The sequence below is a fragment of the Schistocerca cancellata genome, chromosome 4 (assembly GCF_023864275.1).
Source record: "Schistocerca cancellata isolate TAMUIC-IGC-003103 chromosome 4, iqSchCanc2.1, whole genome shotgun sequence".
NCBI classification, from domain to species: domain Eukaryota; kingdom Metazoa; phylum Arthropoda; class Insecta; order Orthoptera; family Acrididae; genus Schistocerca; species Schistocerca cancellata.
Genome location: NC_064629.1, coordinates 757595654 through 757615438, shown reverse-complemented (window position 1 = coordinate 757615438; position 19785 = coordinate 757595654). Strand labels below are relative to the sequence as shown.

The following is a 19785-nucleotide window of genomic DNA, read 5'->3' as shown; positions in this document are numbered from 1 at the left end:
GCGCAGGGAAACAAGTCACGTATTAAGCTTGAATGGCGAAGTTTCTTGGGCCGGGCCGACGCGGGAAATGAAAGGCCCGAATAACTCACCGCAGACGTCAATGCGGTGGCCTTTGTACGCGCAGCCGCGCAGCCAAAAGGGAAACGCCGCGGAAGCGCCTTGTCGCGAAACAGGCTGCAGCTAGCAGCAGGCGCATCCCACCGGCTGCACTCTTTGCCGCCGCCACTGTCGCCATGCCATTTCAATTACCCACGTCGCGTAGTATCTCACCCCGCCACCGACAATGCAGCACAAACAGCGACAAATTACAACCGAGTAACATGTCATATTTTTTAAAAATTTTGTCCATATTTCGCATCTTCAAACGTGACTGTATTCAATACACTGGAAGTATGAATTAAAAAACCGCTTCCAGAAACACTTAACGCTTTCATTAAATTCACTATGAATTTCGGACCTGTGAGTCGATCATCAGTTATAATTTGTGTTAATACATGCTCTATTTTTTCTCTTGAATGAGCCGGCCAGTGTGGCCGTGCGGTTCTTGGCGCTTTAGTGGGGAACTGCGCTACCGCGACGGTCGCAGGTTCGAATCCTGCCTCGAGCATGGATGTGTGTGATGTCTTTAGCTTAGTTAGGTTTAAGTAGTTCTAAGTTCTAGGGGACTGATGACCTCAGATGTTGAGTCCCATAGTGCTCAGAGCCGTTTTTTAACTTCTTAGCACCATCATACATTCTTTCCTCCATCCTGTTCGTAAATATCGCCTCACTCAAGAGGCACATTTACGTACACATGTTTTTAAACACTACACAGATTTTTCTGCACATGGTGTAATCGAAGATGAATTTATTCGTAGTGCCAGAATCCATGGTAAATGAACAATCAGATTTCGCAAGCCACAGCTATTACAGTAATTTTAAAGACCTATCCTAAAGTTATTGTTTAATAATTAGATCTCTGGCGCTACGAATAAATTCGCCTTTGATCACACCATGTACTAAAACATCTCTGAAATGTTTACAAACATGTGTAAGCAATGCGCCTCTTGAGTTAAGTCATATGTACGAAGAGGATGAAGGAAGGAATGTATGATGGTGCTAAGAAGTTAAGAACGCTTTTCTTGGATTATGTGGTAAGTTTACACTGTTCATTTATCCACTATTTCCGACATATTTTCCGCGTTTGACTTGCAAAATTCGTAACCTAACACAAAATCTTTTCATGACAGGAATATGCATTTCACCTCATTCAAGAGAAAAAATAAAACATGTATTAAGACAAGTTACACCTGACGATGGACCCACGGGGTCCGAAATACATCGTGTATTTAATGAAACACAAAAAAATGTGTCTGAAGGCGGTTTTTTAATTCGTACTTCCAGTGCATTTATGCACTGTTAGTTATAGAGAACTTCGTGATCGTGGAAAACAGTTTTAGATATGTCGACTGTAGCCCACCTCGGCAAATGCCATTGATGAAAGATTTTCGGGATATCAGTCGAGTGACAGCGTCGTATTCTAGCAATGTTCCAACGAGTTTCCTACTCGTCATCTTCAGCCGAAAAACCATTGTTACAGGACGACGCTGCCACGTGTCTGATAGCCTGATAAGATTTTACCAAGATATAACTATTTCTTTTCGTTGTATTGCTGTTTATTTATTACGCACAACTAGTTTCGAATAGGTGAGCACTCGTCATGATTCAAGTCCTGTACTACGTTTAGTAGATGAACTGAAGAAGTTCTGCTATCGTGGAAGTTTAGTAATGAATGACTGGTGAAAACATTCTTAAATATAAGGGCGTTCAAAAAATGGTTCTGAGCGCTATGGGACTTAACATCTGTGGTCATCAGTCCCCTAGAACTTAGAACTACTTAAACATAACTAACCTAAGGACACCACACACACTCAGTCCGGAACCGCGCGACTGCTACGGTCGCAGGTTCGAATCCTGCCTCGGGCATGGATGTGTGTGATGTACTTAGGTTAGTTAGGTTTAAGTAGTTCTAAGTTCTAGGGGACTGATGACCACAGATGTTAAGTCCCATAGTGCTCAGAGCCATTTGAACCACACACATCCATGCCCGAGGCAGGATTCGAACCTGCGACCGTAGCAGTCGCGCGGTTCCGGACTGCGCACCTAGAACCGCTAGACCACCGCGGCCGGCTAAGGGCGTTCAAAAAGAAACGAGCAGGAAACATAATTGCAGAAACCAGTACCGGTATGTCAGAAGTATTGACCCTGTTTGTTGAGATACTTGTCCCACTGTGACACAAGGCTGTGAATGGTTGTCTCATAAAATTCCCGGGAATGCGGTGCTCCACACGTAAAGCTGGACGTGGTCGTCCGAGGGGAATCGTTTGCCCCTAATATCATTTTTAAGGGGACCAAAAATTGCGTAATCACAGAGAGAGAGGTCCGGACTGTATAGAGGGTGGCCGAGAAACTCCCATTTCAATTTCTGCAGGACTGCCGGGACTGTGTTGGCCGTATGAGGCTTTACACTGTCGTGGAGCAGAATGACCCCACGGATGAGATTGCCTGGTCGTTTCGATTTGATCGCTTGGCGAACGGTGGTCAAAGTTTGCGAGTAACTCTGGGCATTCACCGATGTCCCATGCTGCAGGAAGTGAATAAGAAGGGGGCCATCTTGGTCAAAGAAGAACGTCAGCATAACCTTCGCTGCACACGTGTGGATGGCCTTAGCTTTTTTTGGTGGTGGTGACCCTGGATGCTTGCACTGGAGACTTTCTCGTTTTGATTCTGGTTCGAAGTGATGACACCATGACTCATCTCCAGCCACCACTCGTGTCAGGAACGCATTCCCTTCCCGAATATAGCACTGGAGGCGAGCAAGACAGTGGGCCATTCGACATGCTTCCTTGTTTGGTTGAAGACTGTAGGGCACCCATTGGGCACACACTTCGCGCATGTGCAGTCGTTCCTTCATGGTGGTGTGAACACTTCCGACGATCAATCCGACGACGGCGGCTATGGCTTTCACTGTCACTCGGCGGTCCTGTGTAATGAGTGCGTCCACCAGCTGGACGATGTCATCGGTAATGCAGTGTGGTGAACCAGACCGTGCATCGTTGGCTAACGACACCCGTCCTTCCCTGAAGCGCTTGAGCCACGCCTTGACCCTTGCAAGGAACATGCAATGTTCGCCGTACACTTGTGACCTTCGTCGATGAATGTCCGTTCCTCCTACACCTTCCGCTGTCAGAAAACGAACAACACCCCTTTGCTCTTCTGCTGACGCCTCCAAGTGCAATGCGACTGGCAGCGTTGGACGACTGATGCATGCTGCTGCTAGCTCTGGACAATTATGTGACGTGCACGCGTGCCCTCTAGCGACGGGCTGTGAACTTCCACGCTCTGGTCGGAACCACACCTCGTTACACAGGGCACGATATTACCCTCCTGTGACCAGTCTGCGCATTACAGACTCCGGCTCATTTCTTTTTGAACGCCCCTTACATATGGAGACCATTTTAATTTCATTATGCCCTTTTAATGTCTGCATTCTTTTTTCTTGCTAATATTCACAACAGTTGTATGGAGTCCTAATTTGTAATGTAACAATGCAGTGTCCATATGAAATGGTCCCACTGACTGTGAGAGTATATTTAACAACGGATATGTTCTTACAAAGATATTAAATCTTCAAGAAATACCAATGTGCTATACATGAAAAAATAAACGTTTGCTGCGTCACCCACACATTACTAGTTTTGTGATGTGATAGCCACTGCGTTAAACGAATGCGTTCTCCATTTGCTAGAACAATGGAATCACGACATTTTGCACAAATATTAATAAGATTTATGATGTCATAACAAAATTCTCTAGTTTACCTATTTCCAAGACGCACTTAAATACGGTATATATCGTTGCTCCTAGCAGCAGGAGTTTCTACGAGTCGAGTTCGTTAAGTAGGCTGCCTTTAGGATATGCAACGTTCAGAATGCTGACTCATAGAGTGCGTGGAATCTGGCTGTGATCGACCCAGGACCGCAAAGACTGCTCTAGTCGACAACCCAGCAATGGTAAAATAAATGTGCAATATTTCAATAACTTACGTGTAATCGTCCCCGAAGCGACACTGGTACGAAAGCAGGTACTCAGTGCGCGCAACGTTGATATCGGGAAACAGGTCCGCTGAAACGCCAGCGGATAGATGTGGATGTCTTAGCAGATAAGAGCCAAGCATCCCGCTCTCCTCCTCCCCTTTCTCTCTTGACCAATAAGAAACAAGCTCCCCCAACCATCCTCCTGTTAATACTATAGGAACTGTGTGGATCACATCAGTCATAAGTGGGAGAAAAGGACACCAACAGCCACAGAGCTTACTAAAAATTTTATTGTTTAAGCAACCAGAGTCAATGTTTGATTTGAGCTATCTTCAGGCTCCTGTGCGAAAAACGAATGGAGACATCCAAACACTGGCGCACATAGAACAGATACAATAGACACTGAACTGGGTTCAGTGGACTTCTATATATTCGACGTGTAACCCCCCCCCCCAAAAAAAAAACAGTGAAACGACGGTTGTTTTGGTTCTTCCATTCGTTTTTCGCATAGGAGACTGCAGTTGATGCTAACGAAGCGTCAAAACTGGTTACTTAAATAATAAGTTTTAGGAAGAATTACGGCTGTGTGTATCCCTTTTTTACGTGTTAGTGATCTGCGGCAGTCCAGCCTCCACATATATATGATCGATCTAGAAAGACGTGCCGGCCGGGATGGCCGGGCGGTTCTAGGCGCTACAGTCTGGAACCACTCGACCGCTACGGTCGCATGTTCGAATCCTGCCACGGGCATGGATGTGTGTGATGTCCTTAGGTTAGTTAGGTTTAAGTAGTTCTAAGTTCTAGGGGACTGATGACCTTAGAAGTTAAGTCCCATAGTGCTCAGAGCCATTTTTTAGAAAGACGTCAGTCATGGTCAGCCAGCGCTACCAAGTGGAACAAAAAAGAGTAGAAAGCTTGTTATCACAAACAATATTTCAAACAAATAAAGCATGCATTATTAGTGTGTGATGTCACCGTAAGGCTCCCAAATAACTACGAAAAATGCCGTAGTATATACATGTCACCACCACCCACTTGCAGCTGAGGAATTGCCAAAGTACAGCAAAAATAAACTATTTCAAATTTCCCAATCATCAAATGTCCTATGCCACAGACACCCCTGCTGAGTCACAATGGTCGCAATGATTGTAGTTTACAGCAGTATACATAAAAAATACGTAATAATGATTCCATCACGGTGGTCAGGCTGTCCACATGATACAGTAAAATTGTCATCGCTAGTGTCCCAGAATATCTTTTTAGTATGGTCGACTTAATAACTTATTGCTGAATGGGGAAACTTTGCTGGCACTAGAGGCATGACAAGGCGATTGAATGTTAAAAACGAATCATTAATGGAAATATTCTCGATATTTAGAGAGACGTGTAATAGAAAATTGTTAGACTGTTTTTAACTCTGATTCGTTTCAGTATCCGTTGGTTGCTGGAATCTTGGGAAGATGTCGTCTTACAGCATCCTCATATTCCACCGGCGAGTGATAAGTTAGCAAACGCGTTGTTGGCGTCTTCGACCGTTTGACGCATGCGGAGAGGGAAGGCTTTTCAGAGCTATCGTTCAGTAGTTGCCCGCCATTACCGAGAACCAGCGAGCGCACGGTGTCTGCAATGTGAATACCGTAAGCTGCAGATACAGGGTGTTACAAAAAGGTACGGCCAAACTTTCAGAAAACATTCCTCACACACAAAGAAAGAAAATATGTTATGTGGACATGTGTCTGGAAACGCTTACTTTCCATGTTAGAGCTCATTTTATTATTTCTCTTTAAATCACATTAATCATGGAATGGAAAGACACCGCAACAGAACGGACCAGCGTGACTTCAAACACTTTGTTACAGGAAATGTTCAATATGTCCTCCGTTAGCGAGGATACATGCATCCACCCTCCATCGCATGGAATCCCTGATGCGCTGATGCAGCCCTGGAGAATGGCGTATTGTATCACAGCCGTCCACAATACGAGCACGAAGAGTCTCTACATTTGGTACCGGGATTTGCGTAGACAAGAGCTTTCAAATGCCCCCATAAATGAAAGTCAAGAGGGTTGAGGTCAGGAGAGCGTGGAGGCCATGGAATTGGTCCGCCTCTACCAATCCATCGGTCACCGAATCTGTTGTTGAGAAGTGTACGAACACTTCGACTGAAATGTGCAGGAGCTCCATCGTGCATGAACCACATGTTGTGTCGTACTTGTAAAGGCACATGTTCTAGCAGCGCAGGTAGAGTATCCCGTATGAAATCATGGCGGTGAATCGAGGAAGTACAGTACATACTGACGAAAATTAAATGATCTCTAACATGGAAATTAAGCGTTTCCGGATACATGTCCACATAACATATTTTCTTTATTTGTGTGTGAAAGTTTGGCCGTACCTTTTTGTAACACCATGTATACAGGCTCTTCGGTAGTTCCCTAGGCTATATATTACATACCTATTTCTATATTATATAAATATTAAAAATATATGGCCTAAGTCCGTCCGAATGTTCATTAGAGTATTTTATGAAAATTTGAAGTAAATTGGTAAAGAAATTTACGATATTTTTCGTAATAACGGTTTCCTGTTAATATTAATTTTTTTTAATTTTCTTCATATATTTAAAATGGTTTTATCAAACAATGACATATTCGAAGGGAACGTTGTGCGAAGATTTCAAGTCACTCGGCCACTACTTTTCGAGTCGCGAGCACAAACATATGCAAACATATGCTGAATTTTCGTAGATAACTACCAACCCTGCCCGGTCTCGCACGGCTAGCATTAAGTATCTACGGCCAGACTACATGTGTATCGTAGCGTATTTTGTTTGCGGGCCGCTCCGTAGCATTATGAATAAATTTCAGAAAACAACGTTGAGAAACTGAATATCATAACTTTCATTTAACTTGCGTGATGTATGCAGTGCACGGCAGGAAAATTGTCTAGAGGTACGAATGTTGTGTGCTCCATATTGAATTCGCGTTTCAGAGGACACTAGAACATCATCAGCATAGAATAAAGTCCAGGGTGCGGTTTTCTGCAGATATATTGTGACGGTATCCGTGACCGTGATGAATAGGGGAGGCCAGAGAGCACATTCCTGACGCAGCACACGTACAGAAACAGGAAACTCGCCCTCAGTCCAGCAGTTGACTGTATTCGTCTCTTCGTGTCATGGTAGGAGAGTCTGACCCATCTTACTAATTTCTCAGATACTTCATGCTCCCTCAGGCCAAGCCAGATCAATTCGTGCGGCGCTCGATCAAAGACCATTTCGAGGTCGAGGAAGGCTTAGTGTAGGGGCTTTGACTTATCGCGGGGTTTTTCAATAAGCAGGCGCCCGGCATGGATATTATCTGTTACCCACAGCTCTTCACAAATCGATGTTGATTGGTGGTGAGACTAATAATTTATGGGATCTTTTTGTCTTATACGTTCAAAGACCCCTCCGTTGTATGTATTGGGCAATACTTGTCACATTTATCCGTATTATTCCGACTGCTGGCTTTCAAGTAAAGTACGACCTGCTATCACTGAAACTAAGATTCTCAGGTGCAAATCTTGACTAAGAGTGCACGATCATATCACAAATGGTTAAGTTCGTCAGTTATATGGAGTAGCACCAATGGTAGACAGGATGAAAGAATTACAATGAAATGAACACCTTTAGCTGCTTACAGGCGTTGACATACGTCAACGGGGACAGATGAAAATGTGTGCCCCGACCGGGACTCGAAACCGGGATCTCCTGCTTACATGGCAGACGCTCTATCCATCTGAGTCACCGAGGACACAGAGGATAGCGCAACTGCAGAGATTTATCTCTGGCACGCCTCCCGCGAAACCCACATTCTCAACGTATTGTCCCGCACTACATTCGTAGTGCCTCGCCCATTATACTCATTACTCGCAGCGCGTTACCGATTCCCGTAAGAGTTCGGGCACTGTTTGTGCATTCGCACAGAAGAAGAAGATGGTCAAGTGGCCGGTGACCCTTAACTATACATATACTAAGATGGCATCTGTTTTTTCGGACATGTCCGAAAGAACAGATACCATCTTAGTGTACAGGGTGTTACAAAAATGTACGGCCAGACTTTCAGGAAACATTCCTCACACAGAAATAAAGAAAAGATGTTCTGTGGACATGTGACCGGAAACGCTTAATTTCCATGTTAGAGCTCATTTTAGTTTCGTCAGTATGTACTGTACTTCCTCAATTCACCGCCATGATTTCATACGGGATACTCTACCTGTGCTGCTAGAACATGTGCCTTTACAAGTACGACACAACATGTGGTTCATGCACGATGGGGCTCCTGCACATTTCAGTCGGAGTGTTCGTACGCTTCTTAACAACAGATTTGGTGACCGATGGATTGGTAGAGGCGGACCAATTCCATGGCCTCCACGCTCTCCTGACCTCAACCCTCTTGACTTTCATTTATGGGGGCATTTGAAAGCTCTTGTCTACGCAACCCCGGTACCAAATGTAGAGACTCTTCGTGCTCGTATTGTGGACGGCTGTGATACAATACGCCATTCTCCAGGGCTGCATCAGCGCATCAGGGATTCCATACGACGGAGGGTGGATGCATGTATCCTCGCTAAACGGAGGACATTTTGAACATTTCCTGTAACAAAGTGTTTGAAGTCACGCTGGTCCGTTCTGTTGCTGTGTGTTTCCATTCCATGATTAATGTGATTTGAAGAGAAGTAATAAAATGAGCTCTAACATGGAAAGTAACCGTTTCCGGACACACGTCCACATAACACATTTTCTTTCTTTGTGTGTGAGGAATGTTTCCTGAAAGTTTGGCCGTACCTTTTTGTAACACCCTGTATATAAGATGAGAGAAAGTCGTCTACTATGGTACAGGCATGTTCTTAGAACAGATACAACAACAGTGACAAAGATTGATTTTAGTTTGAGAGTAAATCGAAAACGGCCAGTAGGAACACCTACGCAGTGATGGCTTCAAACCCTGCACAAAGATCTCTTGATCTCAGACCTGCACCCAGATCAGGCAGAAGGTGGGGTATAATGGTGATGGAGCCAAAACAGCGGACTCCGCCAGCATACGGGGCAAGGAAGAAGAAGAAGAAGATGAAGAAGAATAGGAAGAGGAAGAAGAAGAAAAGACCGTAATAACAATGATATATGAAAGTAGAAAACGTCATACCCGTTACCTATATCACAGTGTAAACGAGTACAGACCTAGAAGAAAGATTAGAAGACAGAGCCCCGAGAGGGTTATGATGCATCACAGACTAAATAATATTCTTCGGTGATCCCTGGTTACCGTGATGCACGTTCGCCATTATTTGCTTATTTTATTACAAGGATGTCATTTTCATTTAGTTGCGGACGGTATAAAAGTAGCGATAGATGTCTACAAATATGAACGGAAGCGAAACGGCTGCAACATAAGAGATATGGGCACTGAATCATTTTTTGACTGCGTGAAACAAGATAGGATCTGACATTCACTATCTGTGAGAATTATGACACGAGGCAAATGATTTGTGGGCAAGTGCGAACGCTCACCTGAGGCCGTGTGTATATTCGCAGTGAAGAGAGGAGCGCTCATGTGTGAAAAATTAGAGAGAGGATTTGGAGCTCAGTATTGATACGTCACGATGACGACACATGCACTCTCATGATAATTAAATAATACAAGGCACTGTCTCTAGCTAGTTGTTGCTTTATAAGTGATATGTTTATATGAGGAAATAATTTTAAAAAATCTAGTCCTTGCCTTTAAGTATATCAGGAATGGACAGTAGCCAGCTGCATGTGTAACCTCCCATCGACAACGAGACTGAGCACAAGCTCGGATTGGACAAGGAAATGGGCCGTAGTCTTTTCAAATAAGCATTATCACATTTCTTTTAGGTGATAACTGAAACCACGCCAAACCTAACGCTGGATGGGAGGACTAAAATTTCGAGCCCGAACCGAATGTAAGTTTATTGCCGTCATCTCAAAAAATGGTTCTGAGCACTATGGGACTCAACATCTGTGGTCATAAGTCCCCTAGAACTTAGAACTACTTAAACCTAACTAACCTAAGGACATCACACACATCCATGCCCGAGGCAGGATTCGAACCTGCGACCATAGCGGTCGCGCGGTTCCGGATTGAGCGCCTAGAACCGCTAGACTACCGCGGCCGGCGTCGTCATCTCTCTCCGTGTTGGAAATAGAGGTAATTTTGTAGAATTGTAATGATAGGCTCCTAGTTGCAGCTATAATGCGTTGTGCTGTTAACGTCTACATGGATGCAGTTATAACAGAGAATATCAATTACAGAATTTCAGGCAAATATCGTATACGACTGTCCGTCACGTCTTAGGTTAAGCGACGATCTGACGACAGAAACTGCGTCTGGGTAGAATAATTTTGTGGTTCCAATTTAAAATAAATAGTGGGGTGCAGATCTTAAAAAAATGGGAACAGTGCGAAAGATACAGTGATACTGGTTTAATCATTTACTCCCGAATCAAAGCAAGGAATGCTTACGAAAAATCACAATTTGACCAGATAAGGTGAACCAGGCAAATAATTGAGTAAGAATTTTGCAAAAACTAGTCTATTTTTTTTATACAGACGTCTCAGTTCGACGGGTACGAAATGAACTGCACTACCGTCTCTGACAAAATTAACCCATAACGTTCCTTAATTTCGGTTTTTATGAACGGCATTATCGTCGAAAGAGCGCATCAGAGAAGTTGTCTGTGATATCTTGTAGCATATCCTGAAATGCAGTTTCGTCACTCGTAACATGTTACAGCTATATTTCACAATTCGGATGATAACCTAAAGTTACCGAAAGTTCTACTACAGCAAGAATGATGCAAACCCCACTATCCTAAAGGAATGAGGTCCACGATGAAACACTGTAGAAAGATCACGGCTGAAATTCGTAAACCTCTTGCTACACCATTTTGATATGATGCAATTACGGTTGACCATGGTCCTTCTTCTACGATTATCGAAACATAAAAAAGTTATTTGTCGCTCAAGACAATGCTAACGATGGGACGTTAGTGTACTACGGTAAGTAGATAACGAGAAATTTAAAAGGCCTAGACTTCGTTGGCCTAAATTTTGTTCCTTAACTCTCAGTAAAATGCTTCCATGTGTGTACAGTGTGCTTCCTGCGAACGTCGAAAAGGTTCCACACATATTCAGCTAGTCTTGAAGACGATACATACGTCACATCATGCCTCACAATCGCCTTCCTCCCTTCGCAGTATTCTATGAATTTTGAAACGATAATCAAGTTAAAAGCAGACACCTTACGCAATATCAATTACTTTATAATTTCATATAGTGATCCACACATAATGCTGGTTAAACAAATGAAGTTTCAAGATAGTTTATATACGGCAAGATACATTCAAGGAACAGAATTAACAGCTTAACATAATTCCTTACGTGAACCGTTGGTGAACAGTGTGATAGTAAAAAAGCAGCTCTAAAAAAATTGCCTAATAGTGTCATAAGACGTATGAAACGCAAGATACAAACAAAATACATTTATTTACGTTCAAAGTACTCTCCAACGGTATTACACAGTTCTGGAAACATTTAAAATCTTGAAACTTCCTGGCAGATTAAAACTGTGTGCCCGACCGAGACTCGAACTCGGGACCTTTGCCTTTCGCGGGCAAGCGCTCTACCATCTGAGCTACCGAAGCACGACTCACGCCCCGTCCCACAGCTTTACTTCTGCCAGTATCTCGTCTCCTACCTTCCAAACTTTACAGAAGCTCTCCTGCGAACCATGCAGAACCAGCACTCCTGAAAGAAAGGATATTGCGGAGACATGGCTTAGCCACAGCCTGGGGGATGTTTCCAGAATGAGATTTTCACTCTGCAGCGGAGTGTGCGCTGATATGAAACTTCCTGGCAGATTAAAACTGTGTGCCCGACCGAGACTCGAACTCGGGACCTTTGCCTTTCGCGGGCAAGCGCTCTACCATCTCTTTTTTTTTTCCATTTTGTTCGTTGTTGATCGTTGTGTTTGGTCGTTGCGGACGTCACATGACATCCAGTCAAGTTCGTTTTTGTTGATCCTTTCACTCAGTTTTTTTATTACAGAGGCCAACGGGCTCGCTGACCGAACACACTGAGCTACCGTGCCGGCGACCATCTGAGCTACCGAAGCACGACTCACGCCCGGTCCCACAGCTTTACTTCTGCCAGTATCTCGTCTCCTACCTTCCAAACTTTACAGAAGCTCTCCTGCGAACCTTGCAGAACCAGCACTCCTGAAAGAAAGGATATTGCGGAGACATGGCTTAGCCACAGCCTGGGGGATGTTTCCAGAATGAGATTTTCACTCTGCAGCGGAGTGTGCGCTGATATGAAACTTCCTGGCAGATTAAAACTGTGTGCCCGACCGAGACTCGAACTCGGGACCTTTGCCTTTCGCGGGCAAGTTTCTGTAAAGTTTGGAAGGTAGGAGACGATATACTGGCAGAAGTAAAGCTGTGGGACCGGGCGTGAGTCGTGGTTCGGTAGCTCAGATGGTAGAGCGCTGCCCGCGAAAGGCAAAGGTCCCGAGTTCGAGTCTCGGTCGGGCACACAGTTTTAATCTGCCAGGAAGTTTCATATCAGCGCACACTCCGCTGCAGAGTGAAAATCTCATTCTGGATTTAAAATCTTGCTGGAAATCACCAAAGAAGCCTCCTTTCCCAGTGGATCAAAGCGCTGATGTTAAACGTCCTTGAATATTCATTACGTCTGCACAACGTATTCCTTTCAGAATTCATTTGAGGCAGGGTAACTGATGTACATCTCCATCTAAAGGCGTAAATTACCTTATGGTGTATAGCACAGGGTGGTTCCTGCACAACTTTCCCCCCACCGACCCTCTCCTGTCCCATTCAAGAATGGTGAGTGACAGCTGACAAGCCTCCGCCTGACTTGTAATTTCTCTGACTGTCGTCATGTTCGTTGTTCACCATACATTATGTTGCCTGACTCTTCATGGAACGTACGCTCTCGGAATTTTAGCAGCACTCTTCTCCGTGATGCATAACGCCTCTGTTGCAGCGTCTGCAGCAGGAGTTTGCAGAGCATCTCCGCAACATTCTCGCGCTTGATGTTGGACATGGATGCAGGTGATCAGACAGGTTGCTTGCGTACCTGTCTCCTGTCAGAGTCGCATCTAGACGTATCAGGGGTCCCATATCAGTCCAATTGCACACGCACCACACCATTACAAAGTCTTCACCAGCTTCAACAGTCCCCTGCTGACATGCAGAGTGCATGGGTTCATAATGTTGTCTCCGTACCTGTACGTGTCCATCCGCTCGGTACGATTTGAAACGAGACTCATCCGACGAACGGTCCTCAACAGTCCTATATCGGTGTTGACGGGCCCAGGCTAGGCGTAAAGCTTTGTGTTGTGCAGTCATCAAAACTACAAGATTGGGCCTTCGCAAGCTGACACTTCTTGATGGCCCATGCGACGGGGTGGTAAATAAAGAAGTGCGGTTGACGCGCTCTCACGCGAATGTGCATGTACAAATGTTGGTTAAAAATGTTATTGCAAATTTTGGCTCTGACGTAAGTCTCAGAGGATGATCTGTAGTACTGAAAATGGTGGTAGGTGTTGTGTCTAGACAAGACAGCCTAGACACAATGAGATGAAGCCGAAAGGCACGCGCTTAAACTCACGCAGGCTGGCGTGAGGTCTGAAACAGGATACGTAATGAATGCTATAAAGAAAAGTACGTAGCTTCTGGAATACTTAACTTTAATCCACATTTGTAGAACATCGCTCTTGATGATACATTAATAGAATCTCAATATCTATACTGGTAAAGGCGCCTTGCTAGGTCGTAGCAAATGTAGCTGAAGGCTATGCTAACATCGTCTCGGCAAATGAGAGCGTAATTCTCAGTGAACCATGGCTAGCAACGTCGGCTGTACAACTGGGACGAGTGCTAGGATCTGTCTCTAGACCTGCCGTGTGGCGGCGCTCGGTCTGCCATCACTGACAGTGGCATCCATTCATTCTCGCGTTTGGATGTTAGAAAACAGTTAAGTAAGATTAGGCGGAAGGGGACGTCAGTTTGTGGGTGGCCAATCTCGTACTGTAGACTCCAGCTTCCCATCTCATACAACACTAAGCGGACAACAGCCGTTAGACATTCAGATATAAAGTTCCAGTTCATCACGTCGTTGATCCCGGGAAACATTACTGCATTTTTTCTATTCTGGGCTTTCGGGGAGTGGCTCTAACGGCGACATGGTGAACCAGAGAACAGCATACTATCTGTGTTGTGTTCTGCTCATCAACCAGTTTACGTTGCACAGTTATGTATAATGTCTTCCACACACGCAAATATTACTGAATTTCAGGGTTCACGCTGTCATTGTTAACATCCAGTTCGTCCGATATTAGCCTCACAGACAACGTCGCATTTGAGCCAGCCTCTGCCGCACCTGTTCCATCTTGTCCATAATTATACATGTAGACTGCATAGCGAATGATGCACTTCACCAGTGCGTTAGAGAACCTAACAGTGTTTGTGCTATCCATATACAATCGGAAGAATACGTCATAATTTACGGAACAAAAGGCGGTTGCAGCGTAAAAATGCAGTCGTTTAAAACATTATAGATACGATGGTATAAATGTATTAAACAAAATGAAGAAAGGTAAAAGAACGAAACGCTTGTTCACATAAACAACAAAAATTGGCCGTTTGCTTTATTTCTTCATGCAATTCACTCCACAGCCACGGAGCTCAATCACCATTTACACAGATAAATTAATCGAACTTCGGTTTCCATGCCTTACATATGGGAGTCATTTGAGTATATAACTTTCAACGTTCTACATAAAGGCGTTTAAAGCATAGGACACCTTTAGACGCATTCAGCCATAGGAATTATTTCGTCGCCGAATAGCTTTATGTTAGTGTTCCACGCTAGAAGACGTATAATCTTTTCCAGTGAAAATGGTTCAAATGGCTCTGAGCGCTATGGGACTTAACATCTGAGGTTATCACTCCCCTAGAACTTACAACTACTTAAACCTAACTAACCTAAGGACATCACACACGTCAATGCCCGAGGCAGGATTCGAACCTGCGGCCGTAGAGGACGCGCGGTTCCAGTCTGAAGCACCTAGAACCGCTCGGCCACTCTGGCCGGCCCGAGATGATCTAATTGGCTGCTTGACATACTAGCCAATAGTAATTCAGCATTTCCCGAGCGTGTGAGTAGGGCTTGGTGGTTCAGAGCTCGGGAGCCGTGTGCTGGTAAACACCTATGTTAAATTGTGCTTTTCCAATGAACAACTGGCAACTTGGAAAGACATACAGGCAATGATTCTAGTGTTTCACTTCACTGTACTTATTCTCGAATAATAAATAACAATAGTGAAAAAATGCATTAGGCCGTTTGCTGTGTACGATTCCTCGCAAGTAGCTGACATTCATTTACCGCGCCGGCATCTGCAAAAGAATGAGATCGTTTTCTGTGTAGTAGCCAATCGCATTTTCACTCTTCTTGTTATTTTATGACACGAAAAGCACCGGAAATACAACTACATACTTAACAGTACATTAACATAGTGCGAAACACTATTTGTGTGTATTTGGTACTTCAAAGGTCTAAATGTATTACAATTTACCGCTGACGTATCTCATTGGTTGGTAATCAGCAGACATACACTTCTCGATGTATGGAACTGTTACAACTTCCAAGTCCTTGAACATCGGATTGTCGATTAAGAGGAAAGGAAATCTGGAATTTCCTACGAAAGAGAACCGTCCCAGCATTTTCCTTAAGTAATTCGAAAACCACGGAAACCTTTCAATCTGGACGGCAGAACGAAGGTATGAATCTCCGTCGTCGCGGGTGTAAGTCCAGTGTCTTACAACTGCGACACCTCATTCGGCTGCTGATCGAAATATTTTTCACTAAGAATTACGGAACGTATTAGTACGTGTGACCGAAGTGTAATACAGAGATTAGTCTGTAAAGTAATTCCAAGGTTTGTTGTGTATTAACAAATCATAGGCTGCAGTTTCTTTTAAACATCTGTCGTATAGAGTCACAGTACTGAATATACTGTTTTCCATCATTATCACAGCATCAACACGAATAAAACGACGGGAAGTGGCAGAATAATGTGATAACACATCTCGCCTTATCAACGCTGTTTTTAAAGCAGACAGAGATAATTTTCGATCGAAGATGCAGACGTTGAAAATGGATTTCTGTAAGGAAAGAAGCTGAAAAATTACTCTGATACTGAATGAGTACTTTCAAGTTAAACAGCCATAAATTTTAAAATACAATAGCCTCGTTCTAACGTTATTTTGTATAGGTCAAATAAAGCAACACAGTTGTTCAAAAAATAGCGTTGACACCAATACGTGATAAAACGGTTAATCGCACTGATCATTAAGCTTCGCTTAATTATGAAATGCATTTGGGCAGTGCTGCACAATACGTTGTGTGACTGGAATGAATAAAACATAATCCGTTTTGTGCGTGTATCATTATCATCGCGGACTTTGCATCGAACTAGAGTTGCATGTTCGCAGCTTCAGTTGAATATTTTCTGTAGTGCTGTTACTTTACGGGCTCATTTTTGAGAGACAGTTGAAATGCTTGTTAGGTACATGGAAACGTGCATCTACCCAGCAGAAGGCGCTCTATGCATGATACGACTTACCTGTGTTTACATTAAATGTATTCGCAATTGCGAATAATGACAACCATCAGCTGTAGAATGGAATGACGACAATGAAAATTTGTGCCTCACCGGGACTCGAACCCGGATTTCCCGCTCATCGCGAGCGGTCGCCTTACCATTTGGCTAGCCGGCCGCGGTGGTCTAGCGGTTCTGGCGCTGCAGTCCGGAACCGCGGGACTGCTACGGTCGCAGGTTCGAATCCTGCCTCGGGCATGGGTGTGTGTGATGTCCTTAGGTTAGTTAGGTTTAAGTAGTTCTAAGTTCTAGGGGACTTATGACCTAAGATGTTGAGTTCCGTAGTGCTCAGAGCCATTTGAACCATTTTGAACCATTTGGCTACCCGTGCACGACTCACGGCCAGATCCAAACTTCCATATGTCGTCAACCATGCGTCTACGACCTGCACTCGTACACCCATTATGTATATTCCCGTACAAGTCAGACGAATCGTTTGTCCGGTATCAGCAGAGCATAGCGATATTGCGGCACCTATGTTATTCTGATTACGATGCAAAGTTCCTTTGGACATGCATGCATACCTGCGTGTAGGTTGCTCGGCTGCTTACGTGTCCGTGTTCAGAAAGGAGAACTCCTGTGCACTTACTATTGATATTCTCTCCACGTGGCTCAGTTACCCGTATTAATGAAAACTGACGTGACCGATGCCGAAAGTAAAAATTTTTGTCGCAAGGTGAAACAAACAAAACTTCGAACCGTTCACCTTACTTCACTGAATCTGTCACCGACAATCGTGTCAGTGTTGCAGATGTATTCGACGACGCAGTTGTATCGATGTCACAATTTCGCTTTATAATTTTGAAAGTTGTCGACACCATGGACGCTGCTGAGCATCAAAACTGAAATACAAGGATTGGTAGGAAACAACGAATTTCTATTGCATGTAATTTCTATTGTATAAATTATGATTAAATTTTTTGGTGATTTGGGGTACACATACCGCGAAATTTACGGTGCTGCTACCTCTGGCAGTAACAGTGTCTCTGGCATCGAGTCGAACTGAGGTTGAATGACAAATAGGGACACGTCATTCAACTGCTGGCTCCATGCACAGATTCGTCAATAATGATACTAAGTGCAGAATCAGGACATTTCTGGAAAGACGAAGTATCACCCCTCCTGAGTGCAATGTTATTGGGCGCACAACTGTCTGTGCGCTGCTCTCAGCTGCAGCGTAAAGGGAAGCCAGATGAATAGTCACCCTGATGACAGACTATGATGTTCCACTCGTCGTCGCACTTGTTTTGCCGCAGACATGCCCATTTCCTGAGCCAAGACACGTGACGTGACTGTACGATGCTGCACTTCTGAGCTTACAACGTATCTATCCTCTCGGGCACTAGTCTCGTGGGGGCATCGAGATCCTTCATGACGTTCAATAGGGCAGTCGTGAACGCACCGATTCTATACTGGAATGAGCGTCGTGACACCTCAGCCAATGCGAGCAGCAATATCGCTGAATGATAAAGTGCAGTCTCGTTAGGACCAGATCCTACGATTATCGAATTTCGAAATGTATCGGTAGACATTTTTTATTCCCACACGAAGGAAAAAACGGTATTCTTACAAACAAACAACATTCAAATGCGATTTACAAACCAGAAACTCGATGTGTGACACTTCTTGTATACGGAACGCAGGCAGCATTACTTCTACTTACTTTGCCCGGTTGTACTGAAATGTTAATGATTTCCATATCCAAGCAAGAAGTACACTTCACACGAGTTTCACATTTACACATGCCGACTTCAGGTCGTTACAGTTTTAATGACCAGCAGTGTATTTAGCGTAATTGTGCACTGAACCGATATGATGAGCGTTAGTACCTCTGCTCTCCGTTACAACTGTTGTGTGTGCCTCGTGAGTCATCATTTGGGATCTCTCTAGCAGTTTTATTGTTAGCCCCAAAGCATTAGAAATTTCAACGTCATCTGCTTCTAAGATCTCGCCAGTGTGGCAGGATGGTGGTGGCAGCTTTCTGCTTCCGGGGTGGTTGGCTCGTCGAGTATCGAACACGGCGCCCTAGGGGAACGAGGCTTAGCTGAAGCGGCTGTTAAGGCTAAATCCGATTACCGGGCTGCGGCGCCAGGGGAGGCGGCCGCCGTCCGCACGCCCTCTGTTCATAACGCCTCGCCATTTTTCTGTGCGAAACAACTCAGTTACTCCACTTGATTTGTTGCCATGCCGCAAGGCCGGGCCTAATAAATTGGCTTTGATAATTGTTTCTTGCAACCGGTTACACGTTAAAATTTTGGCGTCTCATTGACACCAGCTGTCATCAAAGAAGGAAGGAACGTATTTACACAACGATGCACACTGCCACTTTCGTTATTGCTGAATTTTATTCTGCACTTCGGATGTCAGAAGTAAATATGGAAGAAAGATCAGTGTTTAACGCATCGTCAACGACAAGGTCATTAAATACGGAGCACAAAGTCGGATGGTGAAGGAAATTAGACGTACCCTTTCAAATAAATCATCTCGGTATTACTCTAAAGTGGCACTAGAGAAATCATGGAAAACATAGATCCGGATGGACGGCCGGAGCTTTTGAACGTCGTCCTCCCGATTACGAGTCGACTTTGCTAATCGTTGAATCGCCTCTCTCGATCGGGTAGCTGAGATTTTAGCGACTACGACGCTGCTGCAGTGAAAAAGTCTACAAGAACATATTGTTGGATGACAGTAAGCAAATGCAGGAAGCCTTGGGCATAATTTCCACCCGGTGTAATAAATGAGAGCTCTCTTTAAATGTGGATAAACGTAATGTAATGGATGCAATGAAGGCATAGAAACAGGCAATACCTGAATGAGATTTTCACTCTGCAGCGGAATGTGCGCTGATATGAAACTTCCTGGCACATTAAAACTGTGTGCCGGGCCGAGACTCGAACTCGGGACCTTTGCCTTTCACGGGCAAGTGCTCTACCAACTGAGCTACCCAAGGACGACTCACGCCCG

At 44.3% G+C, this 19785-nt stretch overlaps 1 protein-coding gene and 1 non-coding gene across 2 annotated transcripts in view; one reads left to right on the top strand and one right to left on the bottom strand.

The window, feature by feature from the left end:
- The window catches only part of LOC126183818 (myosin-binding protein H-like), a 721358-nt gene that overhangs the window by 238224 nt on the left and 463349 nt on the right, over positions 1 to 19785 (top strand). The window lies entirely within an intron of this gene.
- On the bottom strand, positions 19697 to 19773 carry Trnas-uga (transfer RNA serine (anticodon UGA)). Its single transcript has one exon. It is a non-coding gene; the product is annotated as a tRNA-Ser (tRNA).